Source organism: Cyprinodon tularosa, unplaced genomic scaffold, assembly GCF_016077235.1.
Source record: "Cyprinodon tularosa strain WSP-4 unplaced genomic scaffold, ASM1607723v1 ctg48, whole genome shotgun sequence".
Classification (NCBI taxonomy): domain Eukaryota; kingdom Metazoa; phylum Chordata; class Actinopteri; order Cyprinodontiformes; family Cyprinodontidae; genus Cyprinodon; species Cyprinodon tularosa.
The window spans coordinates 498,843-520,895 of record NW_024039207.1 but is presented as its reverse complement, the minus strand read 5'-3'; the positions used below and the strand labels follow the sequence as shown (position 1 = coordinate 520,895).

General features: G+C 42.2%; 1 protein-coding gene and 1 long non-coding RNA gene across 2 annotated transcripts in view; both read left to right on the top strand.

The window, feature by feature from the left end:
- LOC119794424 (CD48 antigen-like) overlaps nucleotides 1-22,053 on the top strand; it is a 169,830-nt gene that overhangs the window by 87,969 nt on the left and 59,808 nt on the right. The gene's annotated exons all lie outside the window — the stretch shown is intronic.
- LOC119794448 lies at nucleotides 14,133-14,723 on the top strand. Its single transcript, XR_005282217.1, has 3 exons — nucleotides 14,133-14,279; nucleotides 14,356-14,612; nucleotides 14,682-14,723. It is a non-coding gene; the product is annotated as an uncharacterized LOC119794448 (long non-coding RNA).

Below are 22,053 nucleotides of genomic sequence, written 5' to 3'. Positions count from 1 at the left end.
TAAATCAGGTTCCAGAAGTAACAGGTCTAAGAGGAAAACAAGACGTCCCTCTAAAAATCAGCTTAACCTAATTATGATGATATAAAGATTTTCCCCGGTCAGAAAGGACATATAATCCCTCCAGCAAGTTCTGGGTCTCCTTTCAGGGAATGTGCCTCAATGTCACTAAAAGCAGGCAATTCTCCTCAATTCCAGTCCAGCCAGTTTTATGAAGGAAATTTGTGCAACAGAAAAATTATCCTAAATTTACTAATAAGCTTAAATAGGATGGAGGAAGCTGCGTAACATTTGACTTCTGCAATGTGATCCGCATACAATGGCTTAAAGCAAATTCCATACCAGGTACCAGTTTAATACATTCTGCCAAAAAGATTGATCTATTATCCAGGCAGAAATCTACCAGAAATTTGGTGATGACTTTGGAAAAAAATACATGGACATTAGACCAAATATCAGTGTTCAATAATCTGAAGGTCCAGATCTGGTTAGAATTAAGGTGTTCAATAGTTCTGTGTATGATAAAAATGTTATGGATTTCTTATTTTTACATGAATAGAAAGAACCATATCCTTTAATAACATAGTTGACCACATTTTAAGTCACTGAATTTCATAGTAGGGAGTGATTTACCTCACCTACCATTAAGTTAAATTATACATTACTGAAAATATCCACCAGATGGCCCTGTGACTATAAATGGTAGATTCATCTACAGTATCTGCCCTTCAACCAGGAAGTCAAACTCAAGACTATTAGGCTCGACACCTGACTGTTTTCTGGGTAAACATTAAAAGGTATGGCTAGTTTTTGACATATTCTGTTGATCATGAACTCAATTAATAAAAGTAAGACACTCAATGTGTCAGAAAACTCTCAGTAGATCTTAAAAACATGCAGGATGGTCTATTTTTTAACTTCTCTGTAAATGTAACAAATTTTATTCTTATGTGATCAAAGTTAATTTGCTGTAAAGTAAACTAATTTATCTATTTCTTTAATTAATACTTTTTGTTAGCACAACATGAAAACCTAAGTTTAAATGTTAAAAATGAAGAAAAATGTATTCATTTATCTCACTCATTTATCATCCTAAATATCAGTAGCCTGTGTTCTTATAGCACCACTGATAGAAGCTGTTGAAAGATGTACACTCTAGAAATATCTAGAATGAGGTTTTTAACCAAATCATTCAGTTAAAGCAATGAGCTCTAAGCCCAACTCCACTACTTCCTGTCTTCAGACAGATTTATGCCTCAAACCTGTTATGACGAAACACGAATAGTTGGGTATGGGAAAGAAACGGAAGAGACAGAGGGATGAGATGATGAAAGGAAAACTAATGTGCAACTTGAATATTAGAAAAATAAAAAGAACTCAATGTTAACGAGAGTAATTTATTTTAATGCACCATTAAAGCACATGCTTTATTATTTGGAGGAACTCTGCTTCTTTCCTAAAAACCTCCCTAGACGGCTCCACTCTGTCCGCCTCCTGTCCACCTCTCCTCATCAGCATCTGACCAGCTGACCAATCAGAGGAGCTCACAGCTGATCTGAGAAGCTCACAGTAAGAAGAGAAAGAGGTTTCCATTGCATGTTTCCAAGTGATACAAGGCGTTGTCTATATAAGACTCAAACTCACTGCGGATCCAGACATTTGAATTGAGAAAGCTTCCTGGAGAGGTGGCGAAACGTCTTCAAATCTTGAAAACCAAGTCCAGTGGATATTTTTTTAATTTTTACGGAAAGAGCAAGAGGACGAACATTTGGATTTTTTAACTGAATGTAAGCGAGGATCAGTGTACATGCAGTTTTTTACTACTGAATCAACAATAAACTTCTTTAAAAAAACGAAGATGGAAGAACATTTTCCCATCTTCATCCTATTTTGATTTTCTTATTAGAAATGATTTACTCTTCACAGCAGCGTCTTTTAATTGTATTTATTATGTAGAAGGATGGATAGATATAGATTATAGATTTTGAGCAATAATGTTTCTATCCAGTAAATTAATAGTATTTTTTTTTCATTTTCTTCCCAGAGTTTCACTATGAAATATATGCATTATTGAATAAAGTGCATTTTTTTTCTATTTGAGTTCTTTACCAAAAATATTTCAGTGGACCTGAGTAGTTTTTAAAGTATTGCTACGACTCTGCAGGCGCTTTATAAGCCTTAATAGAGCTGCATCAACAGTTGAACCGCTGTGTGCTGTTGAGTTTAACCATCATCCCCTCTAATGATACCTTATGATATCAACGCTATTTTAATTGTAATAATCAGAGAAAATATGTAATTAGGCACACATTTATATATTTTGTTTAAAAACAGTGAGCTTTTTACTCAAGTAAAATTGTAAAATTAAAAATTTAATTTTTAAAAAACGACTTAAAGTACTGTATAAAAGTAAAAGTAATGCATGGAACAAATATTAAGGACAGAAGTTTTACTGCACTACTCTATTAAAGGAATTTTTTTCTACAATACTGGATGATAATATACTTAGATTTCATTTTCTTAGTTTTATAACTAATAGTAATAGTGTCAAATTTAACTTTACAACATCATGGAAATCTATTTTTTTTTTCTTTTTCTTGGTTTGTGATGAACAACAAATTGGGGCAGTAAAGATTGAGCACCAGAGAAATCAATTGTCTTGATTAAACAGATTATTTAGATGGTTTTCATTTTTTATATCAAAAGGCCATTATAAAAATTAGCTAAAATGAAACAAAACTAACAAGTATATTTCTAAAATATAAGATGTAAATACAGAAGCATTAAAGCATTTGGGTTTTTTAATTCATTTAGGGACAAACATAAATTAACGTCAGCAAAAAGGTCAGTCCATAGTGTCTTAACATATGTGCAATGAAAAAACTTTTCTTTTACATGTTTTCATTTTAGGTCTTAGGACATAAAGTTAAGATCTGATTAAGATCTGATTTCAGGGAGATATTGAGATTTCCATCTAATGTTCTTTGTTTCTCATTTGTGTCTTCAAGGATTCATTACAATAAAGTTTTTGGCCTAATTCCACAACTACAACCTTTTTTAACTCACAAAAACTATCTGATGCTCAAAGATTCAATTTTGGAAATTTTTGTTTAAAAGGTGGTAAAATGTACCTAAAAATGTTTCTGATTAACAAGCAAAGAATCTATTTATAAAAAGCATGATATATAAATTTTTGTCACTGTGTACAAAGGGAAGATTTATACAACTGAATTTCTGTGCAAAGCACATTTCAAAATGTCATCCTACCACCATCTTTTAATATAAAAGCTGCAGACTATTAGGTTACATAAGGCATCTGTTTGCTCATCATGTTGGTTTCTTTATTTAGTTGAAGTATCATCCATCAGTCTGCCTAAGACAAAGAAAACATCTCATTTTTGACTCTGCATGACCTGTTTGGATTCAAGACTGAAGCAAAATTAAAGGTCAACTGTCAGACGCAAAGTGAAAGTATTTCTGTAAAGATTTTTTTTTTTAAATTAACTTTTTATTGTTGAAACTGACTCCTGTTGGATGGAAATGATTTAGTGATCCTGGATGATCTTGAGTTGAAAGCATGAAGGAGACTCTGCAGGAGGTTCTGATGAAGTTCAGCCAGAGCTTAATGAGCCTCAGGAAGGTAAACAGATCAGGAACAAGTTGAGTTTATCTCTGGAGAAGCTTTAGGACTTCAGCAGCTCCTCCTCTATCATGACATGGAGCAGAGAACTGATGGCCTTCAAACCAACCAACCACCTCCTGATGAAACCTCTGCCTGAGCTGGAACTGAAGCTTCAGCAACTCTCTTCCTCTTTTGTTTTTGTTTTTTGACAAATTTGTAGAGTTTTTAATGACAAATATTAACCCAGAACTCTTCCTGATGTGTTGAGCAGTAGCTCAGAGGAATAAGAAAGGAGCTGGAAAGTGACAGGCTGCTGGTTCAAGTCCTGGATTTAATCCCTTTGTTTTGCTGCTTTTTTAAGAAAAGGCAGCAAGAGCCATGCTGGTATTGAACCAATAACCTTTATATAACCATGCAGCCTTCTTACTGGCTGAGCTACTCACTCATCTACTTTAAATAGCTTTTTTGGTAAATTTGGCCTTTATTTTTGTATTTTTGAGCAGGAGCAGTCAACGGCTGAGCGTTTCACTTCCAAACCCTCGTTTTCTCCTGGAAAAGTGCTCAAACTCTCAGGCTTCCTAACCCAGAGGTCTGAGCAGAGCTCTCTACTGCTGCTTCTGATCTCACTGCTGAACATCTTGTTAGGTTTGATCTTCTGCTCTGGATTCACTTCAGAAGCAGATTGTAGGACCAGAAATAAACATCTTCACCTTTAGAAGAACAACAGATTGTTTCACACTAACGAAACTTTATTCTTTGTTCATCTCTACATCATACATTCTTTAACCAATCAGGCATTTTAAAGAAAATGATGATTTAGTTTTCATCCAATATATAAAGTTTAGAAAGCAGCTAGAGGACATGATGGTTTCAGCTTAGGCAGCTCCAACACTGATCTGCTCCGATTTTCTCTGCAGTCATGTTTATAAAATAAATGCAGATAAGTAATCTTAGAAATACACTAAAACATTTCTCCTCACATACAGGGGAAAAAAACTAAATGGAGATTTAAAATACAAGGAAATAAAGATAAGATGAAGCAAAACTCAATAAGTGTTTTTTAGTTTCCAAATTAACTAAAAACAACAAAAAACAGAAACTTATTTGCCCTTAAATGTAAAACCTATATTAAGAACTATTTTATGTGTTCTTAGATGAACAATGGGCGTTTCTGACCTCAGTAACCATGGCGACGTCAGCCAGACACCTGGATTAATTAGTTTGTCCAATAATGAGAGACAGGAAGCAAAGGAGCTGGCTGAAGTTCAGGAAGTAGAGGAGTTTGACATCTGATCCATTGTAGTGAAATGACAGACAAGCAGCTTGTTTTTCAGTGATTTTATTTTTTTTGGTTTGCATTAAAACTTGAGTGATGCAGTTTGCAGCAGTGTAAACATATGAAGAATAACCAGAACCAACATCCAGAAAGCTGCAGCCCAAACATCACATGGTTTGGTTCTGATCCTACTAACCATCAAGGTCAAGGCAGAGGCTGGTTCTGACCAACGACTGGAATGCTCCACAGGTTCTTCTGCTTGATTTTAAAACATATCAGCTGTTTCTAAAATGTAGGACACAGAAAAATGATCAATCGCCTGCAGAATCTTTCAAGTGTGACCGAGGTTAAAAACAATCTGCATTATAAAGCTTCTCAGGGTCCTGAGTGGATAAACAAACCCAGGTTTACCTCTCTGAGTTTAAAGGGTTTTACATCGAACTTTCTCTCAGCAGATCCAGACCTAAACCTTTGACCAGAACACATTACGCTGAAAACAGATAATTACTTTCTTGTTTTTAATAACATTTGGCTGATTTCTTTGGATGATTTCTACTCAAAATTAGCAGAAACATGAGATAGAGGTGGGGCTATAAAAGACAACCAAGAGAAACTCAGTGAGCCCAAAGTAAAAAAAAAACAAAACCTGAATCTTTCAACACTGCAGCGATTCTATAACATGGGCAGCTGGTGACTATTAATCCAACCAGAACCAGCATGTAATCCAGAGAGGAACGTTTACACACTTTGAAGGTAAGACACCAGGATAAACCCAGTGATCTGAGGGTTTGACCCCTAGAGACTCTGTCAATGACTTCATGATGTGCCTTAGAACTGGACTGGTTCTTTCCCAGTCCAGGAGTTGGTTCTGACCACATCAGTCACCCTGCAGGTGATCACTTATCTCACTTAAGCTACTAATAGCTGTACATTGTAAGGCCTTTACTAAAAAAAAAATAACTTTTTTTGGGCAATGCACTACATCAACCAATCAGAGAAGCTGATTTGAGAGCTGGCAGGGAGACAGACACAGTGATGCTGATGCGGAGCACTTTGATCACTCCACTGAAATATTTTATTAAATTAAATTAAAATGCCTCAACCTGCTGCCAAAATGTGTTTACTTTTATTATCCTAATGCCTGCAGTTTCTACCACATACTTCAAAAGCACTAACATCTACTTCCAGCCACCAGGAACAGTAGGGTAAAAAACCCAAAGAGGCGACAGAGCCTGAGGGAGCTGCTGCTGGGGATTCCCAGTGAGAGCGCACCACCGGTATGTGCGGGGTCTTAGCGGCTCCGACAGCTAAATAATATTTTAAGGCAGGTTGTTAATCTTGATAAACTGACTGCACAGATGATGTTTTACTTCCTTACTTCAAAATATATTAAAACTACTTTTTACCCACTGGTGACAGCAAATATAGCAAAGCTGCTCTCTGCCATTAAACACAGGAACAGCAGAAGCATCTAGACATACTTTACACATCTTAATGTGTACAAGCATTAAAGATGAATCAGCAGTTTCCTTTTGATGCTCAGAGGGTGGTTTGAACATAGTATTACACTTTCTGATTGTTTGAATTAACCTCTGAAACATAACATTGTAGCTAAAAATGACCTCATGTCTTCCTTATCAGGAAAAATATCAGGAAAAAAGTAGTGTTGCAACAAAGACAAAAGGTCTTTCCTCCTCAAAATGCAGGAAATAGCATTTCTGAGAGTCTAAATTTAAAAAGTTTCCAGGGAAGGAGACCCTGGACCCTCCTACGCTGTGAAAAGCCAAAAGATGTGATAGACCAAAGTGTACACCCTATGAAGCTGAAAGCCTATTACTTATGATACGCAGTAAATCCTTTAAACCAACTCTGGCTGCTTCTTTCAGCACCTAGAACTAAAGGTAAAGTTTGACACCAACAATGTTTGAAGTTTGAGTAAAATCACTGCTTAGTAAAAACAGAGCTACAACTGAACATGTTTACCCTGAGTCCATAAAGCAGACATACCTCTGGATCCCATAAACGGATAAAAACTGACTGAATGAGGGTTATAAGGATGAGGAACCATTTAAACGAGGGACTGAAGTCCTGCTGCTTCCTTTTTTTCAAAATAAAAGCATCAAGAGTCACCTTGTTTCTTTTGAGATTCAACTTAGAAAAGGAAATAAAAACAAAGATTTATCAACTTAGAAAACATGATAAACATGGTGGGGAGTTTTTAAACAGAAGGATGCTTTGGTTGCTGAGTGTCAGTTTGTTTGCAGGATCAGTCTTCATCCAGCAGCCTCCATCACAACATCCTGTTCAGGTTCCAATCATCGCTCACTATGCTGGGTTCTCCAGAACCAGAAACCTTTATTAGGCTGATAAAGGGTTATTCACTGCATCAAATAAAATTATGAAAGTGAAATAAAATGTGTCGAAATTAGATTTGTTTAGTAAACATGTTGTGGAAATGTTCTGCTGTGTTAGTAAGCTGATTGCATGGTGCAGTGGCAGCATCAGAGGGTTGAGGTGTTAAAGGTACTAGGTTCAAGTATGACTGATGATAAGTTAAAGATTTTGGTTACTGCTAACCACCTTCTTTTTATGTTATATTCAGAGGGGAGAGTTTAAAACTCTCAGAGAAGAAAAGAAAGAAAAGCTTTGACTCTGTGGTGTAGAGGAGAAGTTGTTGATCTGAAGATGCTGCTTCGGGAAATTCTGGGCTCAAATCTCCTCCTTAATAAAATCAGATGTTTAGTTTGGTGAACAAACCCAAGTTCAACATTTTAATATAACAAGTTCTTAAAAAGAGGATAAAATCTCTCAGAGAAGAAGAACAAAAGCTGAGCGGACTCCATGGTGTAGAGGAAGAGTCTGTGACCTGAAGATGCTGGTTGTGGAGGTTCTGGGTTCGAGTCCTGCTAAGACAGATGTTAGGAAACAAGTCCCGCTGCAGTGAGTGGGTGAGGGGGCCGTGTCCCCTCCCCGGGTTCTGGACACATAGATCCAGGGGGTTATGATGTTTTTTTGGAGCTGCAGGACAAAATGCTTTAACTGCATGAACTGTATTCCTGCTGTTGACCTGGCCTTTTATACCAGTGACTTCTAACTGGAATTGGATCAAACTGACTGGAAACGAGGAGTTAAACTGTTGAAAGAAGAACAAAGTTTAGACCTGAGTCGACCTGCTGCTGCTTTCTTTACCTACTGGATCTTCTAAGTAAAAAAGTTTTAAACATTGCATCACATTAAAGTTTCTAACAAATAAAACCAGATCATTCAGATTAGTTTAAGATCTGATCTGAGTTTGAACAATTGACACAAATGTTAGCAATAGCATCTAAAGCACAACATACTGAATTCATCAAAAGTGTTTAAGTTTAAAATAAACTTTCAGAAACTCAACATCAGGCCTGAAGAAGCAGCCATTAAAGCAAGAATCCAACATTTCAATCAGTTTCATTGAGCTCATCCAGAAGCCAGAGAACCAAAGCAGCAGATTAAAGTCTACTCATCTCTAAACTTCATTCTCTTCTGTCTCCATTTTAACTCCACATTCACAGTCAGATTAATACAATCCCAGATTAAAAGCCACGGATGGAAAGATAAATGCAGTTACCTAAATGTTTGCTCCATGTGCTCCCTCCATCAGAACCAGGACAGGTGAAAGGTCAGACTGACAAACAGGAAGTGGAGGATTCCTCTCACATTTATAAGATGATGGGCCTGGTTATAGTTACACTGCCACCTAGTGGACTGGAGTGTGAGTCAGAGCTTCTTAAAGCCAGTCCATTGGGCGTGTGTGGAGACTTGCTTTGATGTCTGAACCCTGAACACCCAGGTTTTTAACGCCATTACTTCAGGAAGGTAGTTTAGAACTCTGTTCTTAGTCAAAATGTTGGTGTTTGTTGGAGGGTTGCTTTCAGTTCAGCTTTTGGATCAAGTTCTGACAGTTTGGAATCATTTAGAGCATTTAGGTTAGAATAGGAAGGTTAGTTTTGGGATTGGAGGGGATAGAGGATGGAGAAAGTTTGAAAGAGGAGAATTTCACCAAAGTTTGAATCTATACAGGTGCTGGTCATAAAATTAGAATATCATGAAAAAGTAGATTGATTTCAGTAATTCCATTTAAAAAGTGAAACTTGTATATTATATTCATACATTACATACAAACTCATATATTTCAGATGTTTATTTTGTTTAATTTTGATGATTACAAATGACAACAAATGAAAATCTCAAATTCATCATATCAGAAAATTAGAATATTACTGAAGACCAATAAAAACAAAGGATTTATAGAAATGTTGGCCAACTGAAAAGTATGAACATGAAAAGTATGAGCATGTACAGCACTCAGTATTTAGTTGGGCCTCCTTTGGCCTGTATTACTGCAGCAATGCGGCGTGGCATGGAGTCGATCAGTCTGTGGCACTGCTCAGGTGTTATGATAGCCCAGGTTGCTCTAATAGTGGCTTTTAGCTCTTCTGAATTGTTGGGTCTGGTGTATTGCATCTTCTTCTTCACAATACCCCATAGATTTTCTATGGGGTTAAGGTCAGGAGAGTTTGCTGGCCAATTAAGAACAGGGATACCATGGTCCTTCAACCAGGTACTGGTAGCTTTGGCACTGTGTGCAGGTGCCAAGTCCTGTTGGAAAATGAAATCTGCATCTCCAAAAAGTTGGTCAGCTGCAGGAAGCATGAAGTGCTCTAAAACTTCCAGGTATGTGGCTGCGTTGACCCTGGACCTCAGAAAACACAATGGACCAACACCAGCAGATGACATGGCACCCCAAACCATCACTGACTGTGGAAACTTTACACTGGACTTCAAGCAACGTGGATGAAGTGCCTCTCTTCTTTTCCTCCAGACTCTGGGACCTTGATTTCCAAAGGAAATGCAAAATTTACTTTCATCAGAGAACATGACTTTGGACCACTCACCAGCAGTCCAGTCCTGTTTCTCTTTAGCCCAGGCAAGACGGTTCTGACGCTGTCTGTGGTTCAAGAGTGGCTTGACACAAGGAATGCGACAGCAGAAACCCATGTCTTTCATACGTCTGTGTGTGGTGGTTCTTGAAGCACTCACTCCAGCTGCAGTCCACTCTTTGTGAATCTCCCCCACATTTTTGAATGGGTTTTGTTTCACAATCCTCTCCAGGGTGCGGTTATCTCTCTTGCTTGTACACTTTTTTCGACCACATCTTTTCCTTCCCTTCGCCTCTCTATTAATGTGCTTGGACACTGAGCTCTGTGAACAGCCAGCCTCTTTAGCGATGACCTTTTGTGTCTTGCCCTCCTTGTGCAAGGTGTCGATGGTCGTCTTTTGGACAACTGTCAAGTCAGCAGTCTTCCCCATGATTGTGTAGCCCATAGAACTAGACTGAAAGACCATTTAAAGGCTTTTGCAGGTGGTTTGAGTTAATTAGCTGATTAGAGTGTGGCACCAGGGGCCATCAATTTTGAACCTTTTCACAATATTCAAATTTTCTGATATGATGAATTTGAGATTTTCATTTGTTGTCATTTATAATCATCAAAATTAAACAAAATAAACATCTGAAATATATGAGTTTGTATGTAATGTATGAATATAATATACAAGTTTCACTTTTTAAATGGAATTACTGAAATCAATCTACTTTTTCATGATATTCTAATTTTATGACCAGCACCTGTAGTTGCACAACCACATCCATCCTGTTGGATCTTAGTGCTGCATTTGATACAGTTAACCATAATATTCTTTTAGTAAGACTTGAATATTTTGTTGGAATTAAAGGAACAGCACTAGACTGGTTTAAATCTTATCTATCTGATCGAATTCAGTTTGTTCATGTTAATGATAGATCTTCAACATGCTTAAAGGTTACCTGTGGAGTACCACAGGGATCAGTGCTAGGACCAATTCTCTTTACTTTATACATGCTCCCAATTGGTAGAATTATTAGACAGCATGGGATTAATTTTCACTGTTATGCTGATGATACCCAGCTATATCTGTCTATAAATCCAGATGAAGCTAACCCATTACATAGATTACAGGCATGTCTTGAAGACATAAAAACCTGGATGACTCTTAACTGTCTGCTTCTGAATGCAGAAAAAACAGAAGTTATAGTCTTTGGACCAGAGTCTCTGAAAAAGAAACTGATTAGCCAGTCACTTCATTTGGATGGGATTAAACTGATTTCAGATAATAAAGTAAAAAATCTTGGTGTTATTTTTGATCAGGACCTGTCATTTAAATCCCATATCAAAGAGGTTTCTAGAATTTCCTTCTTTCATCTGAGGAACATTGCAAAAATTAGAAATCTCCTGTCCAGGGGTGATGCTGAGAAACTAGTCCATGCATTTGTTACTTCAAGGCTGGACTATTGTAATTCTTTACTATCAGGAAGTCCACAAACTGTAGTTAAAAGCCTTCAGCTGATCCAAAATGCTGCAGCCAGAGTTCTAATGAAAATTAAAAAGAGAGATCACATCTCTCCTATCCTTGCTTCTCTTCATTGGCCTCCTGTTAAATCAAGAATTGAATTTAAAATCCTCCTTCTCACATATAAAGCCTTAAATGGCCAAGCTCCATCTTATATCAGAGATCTGATTGTTCCTTATGTTCCTAACAGAGCACTTCGCTCTCATTCTACAGGTTTACTAGTGGTTCCTAGAATTTCTAAAAATAGAATGGGAGGCAGATCTTTTAGTCATGAGGCTCCTCTCCTGTGGAACCAACTACCAGTTTTAGTCCGTGAGGCAGACACCCTGTCTACTTTTAAGGCTAGGCTTAAAACTTTCCTTTTTGATAAAGCTTATAGTTAGGGTGGCTCAGGTTATCCTGAGCTATCTCTATAGTTATGCTGCTATAGGCTTAGACTTCTGGAGGACATAGGGACCCCCATTTCATCATTCTGCTTCATTCTCTCTCTGTTCTCCTATTCTGCAGAATCTGTTAGTTCAATCTCTAACCTTCTGCTCTCTCTGCTTTTCCTCAGAGTAGCTTTGCCTCGTCTGTTCCTGTTTGGCTGTGACGTCATCCTGGAAAGAAACATCAGCTGTGCTGTGACTGGGTGGATGTGCTCTCTTCGTCCTCTGACATGGGAGCTGGCTCGGAGCTCGTCTGCCTGGCTGTGTGTTTCCTGGACGGGGCCGCCTTTTACAGCTGCTTTTTGTATCTCTGCTTCCGTCTCCTTGAACCCCAGTCGGCCTCAGCAGATGGCCGCTCACACTGAGCCTGGTTCTGCTGGAGGTTTCTTCCTGTTAAAAGGGAGTTTTTCCTCTCCACTGTCGCTACAAGCATGCTTAGTGTGAGGGATTGTATTTAAGTCAATGAGTCGATGCAATAAACTGGTTTTCCTTAGATAGAAAACTTTGTATTTATTTGACTGTATGATCTGGTTGAACTGTAAAGTGCCTTGAGATGACATGTGTTGTGAATTTGGCGCTATATAAATAAACTGAATTGAATTGAATATCCCTCCTCTAAGTTCCACTGACATTGTTTGTTGTTCACCTGGCTGAAAAGGGGAGGTGCTCTGTACCCCTCTAATGGGGTGGGGGATGCGATGATACCTGCAAGGATCAACTCTATTGCTGAATTGTAAATTTTTGGAAGCTGGAATCTGAGTCCACCCCCTCTGTTTAAGGTTGGTTTTTCTCTCTTAACATAGATGGCTTCCTTCACGCCCCTCTCAAACCACCTATTTTCTTTGTCCAAAATGTGAACATTCTGGTCCTCAAAAGAATGTCCTTTGTCCACAAAGTGTAGATGTACAGCAGAGTCTTGTCCAGAAGTTGCTCTTCTGTGTTGGGCCATGCGTCTGTGGAGAGGTTGTTTGGTTTCTCCAAACAACATAAATTTCAACATCATAAAGATTATCTTCAAAGAGCATTCCTCACTGCACTAAACAACATACACCACTCCGCTCATATTCTGGGGATTTTGTCCTTAGTATACACTAGCCTCTGTTTGTTTGGTTTGAAATGTGCTGGGATTCCTTGCTCCATCTTTGTGGACCTTAAGTGGGGGTAATAACTCAGAATGCATAAAATTCCACTGGTAAAATTTTACCAGCAGGTGGAGCCATTGCGCGCAGCTCCAAGCTGACACCAAAAGTTCAAAGGCCCACTGCTCTGGAACTGTTATAGCTAGAGGTCTGAAATTTTCTGCATTTATGGTTGACATGATGTAGAACAAATATATTCCAATAAAACCTGCGTTTTTTCAAGAATTTCTTTATTACTGCTGTTCAAATAATACCTATAATTTCCGAGAATAAACAATAACAACTTTGAGTCATGTTTGAACTGATGCAGGTTGGTCTGTGTTCTAGTTACCCAATTTTAATTTATATATTAGGAAACTAAAGGGAGTTAGCTTTCAAATAATGTATTGCACATGTAATTTTGGCTTACAGTTCCTAAGTTAACTTGACTTTTCCATTTGGGTATGCAAAATAGGTGAGGATTACCCAAAATGAGGTGGATGTTAAGAGGTTAAAGCAGATAAAAAGCTAAAATGGGTGGAGTTGTTCATCTCTGAGTGTGCATTGCTTTAATATCATTTCCACTTGGTACATCTTGTCTTTGGGTATTTTGACTCTCTATATTTCTTCTCCGTAAAAAGATCCATCAATCTGCTCTCCATCGTAGTCCACTAATTTATACACCAGATGAGATTGACCAACGCTTTCAGATATGGTGAAAATTTTATCCGAAAAGCTTTATTCAGATTTCTTATCAAACACCCCTTATCAAATTCTAACCAGGTAAGCCTTCAAAAATGTCTTCTCTGTTGCTTTCTTTCTTTGTTTTTCAACCTTCCGACCGAAAAGATTCCTTAGGACTTGGTCTTTTTTTTCAAAGGAAACCTCCATAGGGGTCATTTTTATACTGGAATGATAGCTGTGATTATACCTTTTAACAAGATCTTGAAGCACGCCCGTATCTCTGCAAGTTATTAGCAGTGAAATGATACCACATTGTTGTTTTCTGTGTACAATTAAACCGTTCTACAACAAAGTCCTTCAGATCGCTAGCCGTCGCAAAGTGGATAATTCCATATATTTTCAAGGCCTTAAAGGCCTTAAAGAGTTTGTTAAAGAATTCTTTCTCTGAAGCAGTCTGTAGCTTCTTAGGAATTTTACTGTCTTTAAAAGCTGATTAAAACGTCACACTACTTCTAAGGCAGACTTTTTTTTTAAACACTCAGACAAAAGCCTTTTTGGAAAATAATCAATTACTGTTTGTCAGGCCTCGGCCTCTTCTGTTTACCTTCACAGGTGTCTGTCGTTGACTGGAGGGCGGGGCACGCACACCTGCAAGTGGTTCAGCAGCACCGGCCCTGCACTATTTGAGCAGCGCTCAGACAGCGGGAGGACGCCAGAGTGTTACCATTGCGGTATGCCTGATCGGCCACGGCCTTTCGCCTAACCTACCTTTTCTCTGGCTCATACTCCTGCGTTTGTGTCTCCCAGGTTCTCTCTCGTGAATCATCTCCTCCTCTCGTGGCGGATCCTTCCAGGTCCTCTCAGGAGTATCGAGGTTGGTCACCCAGTCTGTGGGTCCCTGGCCTCCCGTTTCTCCCTGGTTCCTCCCGCTGGTTCAGATTTCCGGAGGCTGCTCGGACAACTCCTCATTCCCCCGCTCTCTGGTCACGCCACGCCTGTCACATCACCATCAGGCAGCGCCGAGTTCTCACTGCTCCCTCCCGGTCCGGTGTCCGCGCTCTGTGGTAAGCTCAGATCCGTTGGTTTCTCCCTCCTGATTCTCCGCGTTCTAACCTCTTCTCTATCCTCCTTAGACGAGACCGGTTTCCTGGCAGCGCTCCATTTCCTGTGTTTTTTTGGTTGACATAATCTCTGTGATCTGCTTGACTAATTGTTAATAAAGACCCTGAGACTGTGCCTGTTTTTCCGAGTGTGTTTCTGCATGTGGGCGCGGCACCTAAAGCCAAACATGACAGAAGAACACTCTGGCCAAACAGACCCAGCGAACGCACTCGGTAGGGCGTTAACCGCTCAACAGGACCAGATTCGGGGTCTAGAAGCCACCGTTTTAGGGCTGCAGAGTCAGTTACAGGGCTTTGCAGCTCAGATCAATCAGCTGACTAGCGTGCTAAGCGCGAGCCCCCAGGCAGCCGCGTCCCCGGGCCCCGCCCCCGGCCCCGCGTCAGCGGAGACGTCATTCTCCGCCCCCGAGCCCACCTCGCCCAATCCGGAGAGGTTCTCAGGTGACAGCGGAGATTGTGGGGGATTCCTTTTCCAGTGCTCACCCGTTTTTAACCGTTCCCCACGTTTGTACGCCCAGGATCATGTGAAAATTTCTTTTATTTTCAAACCGACTGCCAGAGGTTTGGCTGCACATTTGAAGAGTTTTTGTCAGAATTTAAGATGGTTTTTGCAACCGACTCTAATGAGGTGCAGGACTCACGGCGGCTCTTAGCTCTTCGGCAGCGTGGAAGACGCGTAGCCGATTTTGCCATAGAGTTCCGGACCTTGGTGGCTGCGGCAGGTTGGGAGGAACGCGCTCTCAAGTCGGTGTTTTTCCAGGCTCTTGACGAGTCTCTTAAGGACGAATTAGCTCGGCTAGAGGAACCTTCCACCTTAAATGATTACATCACCCTGGCGGTTCGTTTAGATAACCGGCTTCGGACTCAGAGCCGAGGTCGTCCAGAGAGAGCCACCTTTAGTCTACTGCCCCAGCCTGATCGAAGCGCCCTCAGACCCGCTGCAGTTTCGCCTTCCCCCCCGGAACCCATGCAGCTGGGCCGGGTGCGGCTCACCCCAGAGGAAAGACAGCAGCGCATGGACTCTAGGTTATGCCTGTATTGCGCCTCGCCTGATCATTTTATTCGGGAGTGCCCTGAGCGCCCAAAAGAACTGGTCCGTCGGTCGTAGCGGAGGAACCGGCGGACCAATCTCAGTTACTTTTGTCTTCACCTCCGCGGCTCTGTCTCCAGGCTGCAATCGTTTCTGTTCAGCAGACCTTTAAGTTGTCCGCCCTCGTTGATTCAGGGTGCGATTTTAATTTAATCGATCGGACCTTTGTCCTGCGCGCTCGTCTTGAGACGATCCCTTTGTGCACGCCCCTCCAGGTTTCCGCCCTGGACGGCGGGGTTCTTCCTAGAATAACCCATCGTACTGAGCCCCTTGAACTCGTGGTCTCTGGTAACCATAGAGAAGGAGTTACATTTTTAGTTTTTCCTATTAAGCATGCTCCGATCGTTCTTGGTTTCCCGTGGTTGCAGATGCATAACCCGCAGATAAACTGGGTCGACCGAAGGGTTAATTCTTGGTCAATCAGATGTCATGCAGAATGTCTGCAATCTGCTGAACCGCCTAGTCCACCTCCTGAACTGTCCTGTGCTCAGGTTGACCCTGAGAACTTGAAACTGGTGCCTGAGCAGTATCATGACCTCAAGCAGGTTTTCAGTAAGACCCTGGCCTGCTCGCTTCCGCCACATCGCCCGTACGATTGCGGCATCGACCTTCTGCCAGGTGCCCCGCTACCGACGAGCCGTCTCTATAATATTTCTCGGGCCGAACGTCAGGCGTTAGAGAAATATATCAAGGAGTCTCTCGCAGCTGGACTTATCCGCCCGTCGTCTTCGCCTCTCGGTGCGGGGTTTTTCTTCGTTTCCAAGAAGGACGGCTCCCTCCGTCCGTGCATTGACTATCGCGGCCTAAACGCGATAACTGTTAAAAATAAATACCCTCTCCCGCTCCTCTCCTCCGCCCTCGAGCCGGTCCAGTCTGCCACCATCTTCACTAAGTTAGATTTACGTCGCGCTTACCACTTAGTGCGGATCCGCCGGGGGGATGAGTGGAAGACGGCCTTCAAGACACCCCTTGGTCACTTTGAATATCAGGTCATGCCCTTCGGCCTGTGCAACGCTCCTGCTGTCTTCCAGGCTCTGGTCAATGATGTTCTCCGTGACTTTCTAAACATCTTTGTCTTCGTGTACATAGATGACATCCTCATTTACTCCCGCACCCTCTCCGAACATATACATCACGTTCGCCTAGTCCTCCAACGGCTTCTGGAGAACAGGTTGTTTGTCAAGGCGGAGAAGTGCGAGTTTCACAAGCACTCGGTCACTTTTCTCGGACTCATCCTGGAGGGGGGGCAGGTCCGATCGGACCCCGAGAAGATTAAGGCTGTGCTCAACTGGCCTGTACCAGAGACTAGGAGGGAGTTGCAACGTTTTCTTGGTTTTGCTAACTTTTACCGGCGCTTTATCAGGGGGTACAGTCAGATTGCAGCTCCCCTCCACGCTCTTACTTCTGTCAAGGTCCCCTTCGTTTGGAACCCCGAGGCAAACAGAGCCTTCACCGACCTTAAGAGAAGGTTCTCGCAAGCACCCATCCTCATTCACCCTGACCCTGCCAAACAATTCACCATTGAAATTGACGCTTCTGACTCTGGGGTTGGGGCGGTGTTGTCCCAGTGCTCGGACATAGACCAGAAGCTTCATCCCTGCGCCTTTTTCTCTCGGCGTCTGACCCCGGTAGAGCGTAACTATGATGTTGGGGACAGGGAGCTCCTGGCCATTAAGCTAGCCCTGGAAGAGTGGCGCCATTGGCTAGAGGGGTCCGAGCAGCCCGTGTTAATTTGGACCGACCACAAGAATCTGGCCTACCTCCAGTCTGCCAAACGTTTGAACCCTAGGCAAGGCCCGCTGGTCCCTTTTCTTCTCCCGCTTCAACTTAACAATCTCCTACCGCCCTGGCTCAAAGAACCAGAAACCTGAAGCCCTGTCTCGCCTCTATGCTCCCCCCGACTCTGATAAGGAACCAGTTCCCATCCTACATCCCTCCTGTGTTTTCGGTGCCCTCCAGTGGGAGATACAAGACATGATCTCACAGGCTCAACGTTCTGACCCAGATCCAGGCAATGGCCCGGTTAACCGCACCTATGTCCCCACCTCTGTCCGTGCCCGAGTCATCCAGTGGGCCCACTCTGAGAAATTCTCTGCTCATCCAGGCATCCTTAGAACCCTCAAGTTTCTCTCCCGACGTTTCTGGTGGCCCACCATCTCCCAAGACACCAAACAGTTTGTCCAATCTTGTCCTGTTTGTGCCCAGAATAAGTCCTCCAACAGACCTCCCGCAGGCCTCCTCCAGCCATTACCTGTTCCCGAGCGCCCTTGGTCTGACATAGCCCTCGATTTTGTGACCGGCCTCCCTCCTTCACAAGGTATGACCACCATCCTCACTGTTGTAGACCGTTTTTCCAAGGCCTGCAATCTCATCCCCCTTAGAAAACTCCCCTCAGCTCTCCAGACGGCCCAGCTCCTGGTTAAGCATGTTTTTCGTCTGCACGGCATCCCGCAGGACATACTGTCTGACCGTGGTCCTCAATTCATCTCGCGGGTTTGGAAGGAATTTGCCAGGGCCCTGGGGGCCCGGTATACCCTTACCTCCGGTTACCACCCGCAGACAAACGGTCAGACAGAGCGATTGAACCAGGAGCTGGAGACCGCCCTCCGTTGTCTCACGTCCAATAACCCCTCTGATTGGAGCAAGTACCTTCCTTGGGTGGAGTACGCTCACAATAGCCACATCTCCACAGCTACTGGCAGGTCCCCCTTTGAGGTCTCCCTTGGTTACCAACCCCCGTTACTCCCCGAGGATAACAGACAGATCGCCGTCCCTACTGTTAACCACCACATCCTTCGTTGTAGGCAGTTCTGGAACCAAACCATCCAAGCACTCAGACAGACTGCCGAACAGAACCGCCGATTCGCTGACCGGAGGCGGCGCCCTGCCCCCAGTTACCATCCCGGTCAGCGAGTCTGGCTCTCCACTCGAGACATCCCCTCCCGGGCCACCAGTCGGAAGCTGTCTCCCTGTTTTGCCGGCCCCTATGAGATCATCTCCATAGTTAGCCCCTCGACCGTCCGCCTCCGTCTTCCATCTCACTCCAGAGTCCATCCCACCTTCCACGTGTCCCAGATCAAGCCCGTTGTCACCAGTTCTTTCTGCCCTCCGGCTGAACCCCCTCCGCCAACCCAGGATCACCACGGACGTCAGGTCCAACGGATTGTGGCCTCCCGTCCCCGAGGCAGAGGTTTTCAGTACCTCGTCGACTGGGTGGGTTGCGGTCCTGAGGATCGGTCCTGGCTTCCTGGCTCTTCCATCCCGGATCGGTCCCTGATCGACTCCTTCCTGTCCTCCCGTCCATCTTCCTCGTGCTTGCCAGGAGGCGACCGTTGAGGGGGGGGTGGTGTCAGGCCTCGGCCTCTTCTGTTTACCTTCGCAGGTGTCTGTCGTTGACTGGAGGGCGGGGCACGCACACCTGCAAGTGGTTCAGCAGCACCGGCCCTGCACTATTTGAGCAGCGCTCAGACAGCGGGAGGACGCCAGAGTGTTACCATTGCGGTATGCCTGATCGGCCACGGCCTTTCGCCTAACCTACCTTTTCTCTGGCTCATACTCCTGCGTTTGTGTCTCCCAGGTTCTCTCTCGTGAATCATCTCCTCCTCTCGTGGCGGATCCTTCCAGGTCCTCTCAGGAGTATCGAGGTTGGTCACCCAGTCTGTGGGTCCCTGGCCTCCCGTTTCTCCCTGGTTCCTCCCGCTGGTTCAGATTTCCGGAGGCTGCTCGGACAACTCCTCATTCCCCCGCTCTCTGGTCACGCCACGCCTGTCACATCACCATCAGGCAGCGCCGAGTTCTCACTGCTCCCTCCCGGTCCGGTGTCCGCGCTCTGTGGTAAGCTCAGATCCGTTGGTTTCTCCCTCCTGATTCTCCGCGTTCTAACCTCTTCTCTATCCTCCTTAGACGAGACCGGTTTCCTGGCAGCGCTCCATTTCCTGTGTTTTTTTGGTTGACATAATCTCTGTGATCTGCTTGACTAATTGTTAATAAAGACCCTGAGACTGTGCCTGTTTAAAGCCAAACATGACACTGTTAACAAATAATTGTATCCATCATTTTGGTCAGCTAAGGATTATGGATATTAAGAAGCATGTCACAAAGCTCTGTCTGAAATAGTTTAAAAGGTCCTGAGACAAAAAACCCGTTCCTTGGAAAATGTAGTCTGGCTGTGTTTGTGGAGAGTGAAAGCTTTCTGCTCTGATTAAAACATCTTCCATCTCAGCAGTCTTTATATTTTTCCCCGTTTCATTCTGCAAAGCTCTCCTCAACCTATCTTTTCTCCCAAAACTTCCAGCATTTGAAGGGTTATAGGCTATATTGAAAATGTCTGGAGTAGCATTTATTCAGACAATTTGAATTAAGAAAGCTTTCTGGATGGAAAGTAAAAAAATTCAAACTTGGAAAAAGAAGTCCAGTAGTTTTGTTTCTAACTTTTTTTGGAATATGTTGTTAGATAACAATTTAAACAGAAAATACATTTCATGAAGATCATCAAAGGGGGAACGGGTTATTTCAGTCAGCTAAAATATATGGTTCCCCTCCTTTAATTTTGGCAAATAAGGAACAAATCTTACCACAGGGTTTGTTGATGATGATGAGAGGAATAAACCCAGTTAGATTTGTAGGTAAATACATTTCTTCCCATGTTATGGAGGGGGGACAGATTATTTCAGGCAGCTTAAATATCCATTCTCTTCTCTCCTCCTTCCATATCTTTTGGAAATAAGCAGAAATGGCAAAAGTACTCACTTTCCGTAATTGAGTAAAAGTACAGATATTTGTGTTAAAAAATACTCTGGTAAAAGTGGAAGTACTGATTAAACTTCTTTACTCAAGTAAAAGTAACAAAGTACAGGCTTGTAAATGTACTTAAAGTATAAAAGTAAAAGTAGAAACCACTTTTTTCATGCCGTTACCTACATTTTAAATGGATGTCTGCCAATAGGACTAGATCTCCGTTGTGTTCATTTTCAATCCTCTCGTCGTCCATGCTACTATGCTAACGCCACCGCCACCAAGCTGCAATGATTTGCTGCCAATGAATACCGCCGAATCTGTCGATTCATCTTGTAGTGGTGCGTCAAATGCAACGTAGATTCCCATCCAATTAGATTGAATTTGGTATTGATGACGTGAAAAATAATAACGGTAACTCCATTGAAATGATTAAAAACTAAAGTAACGAGCCAATTTTTTTAAATGTAAGGAGTAGAAAGTACAGATATTTGTGTAAAAATGTAAGGAGTAGAAGTAAAAAGTCGCCATAAAAATAAGTAGTAAAGTAAAGTAAAAATATCAGAAAAATCTACTTGAGTACAGTAACAAAGTATTTGTACTTCGTTACTTCCCATCTCTGGAAATAAGGAGCAAAAATTGTTATGTGTGATAGCATGTAGTATACTAGAAATGTCCTTAATCCAGTAATCTAACTGCCAGTTTCCATCCTCTCATAACAGCAATGAAAAATTATAAATACGTGTTGGAAAACTTTTTGGTGACTGACTTTTATTTCTGTCAGGCTTTAGTGAGAAAAGTTGAAAAAAGATTGATTCTCTTGGTGTTTAAAAAGAACAACACAATACAGAAGAAGAAGAAGGCCTTGTCTATTTATTTATTTTACAAAATTGTAAACAGCAGATGCCGATTAAACTGGATGTTACAACTTTGATATGATTATATAAGTGGTTTTTACTGAGAAAGAACAGATTTTCACACAAGACCGGGAAAAACAACGACTCAAAATCAGTCAAAGCTTTACATACCTGGGACATCAGTCTGTTTAGCAACACCTGCTGGTGCTGCTGGTGGTGGTGCCGCTGTCTGCTTTTTGAAAAAGCTTCTAATATCCATTGATATCCCGCCTATCCATTTCTAATTTGCAGCAGAAGCACTCACTTAGAAAAGCTGTCAGTGAAGAGAGGGAAACTCTTCTTCTGCACCGTAATGCTACAGGCTGCTTTCCTGTGCATGCTGCCACTATCTGGTGAATTCCAGCACTGCACATTTTACTCAGATCAACTTAGAAGTGAGATCCGGGGCTCTTACATAACTGTAGCCCAAGTAGTCCCCCCCCCAAATCCGCCACTGCCGCTGGAGTCGATTCAGGTGTTCTCATTACATGATTAAAAATATAGCTTCTGTAATGCTCACTTAAAATCAGCTTGCAGTTAAAAATAGTTAAGTTGTAGATCCTGGGCCCTGATATTGACATGCTTTAAGCACAACTAACTCATTAACGTTTAGATAAAAGTCAGTTAGTATTGTCATGGGCCCAAGATCATTTTGTCATCATCA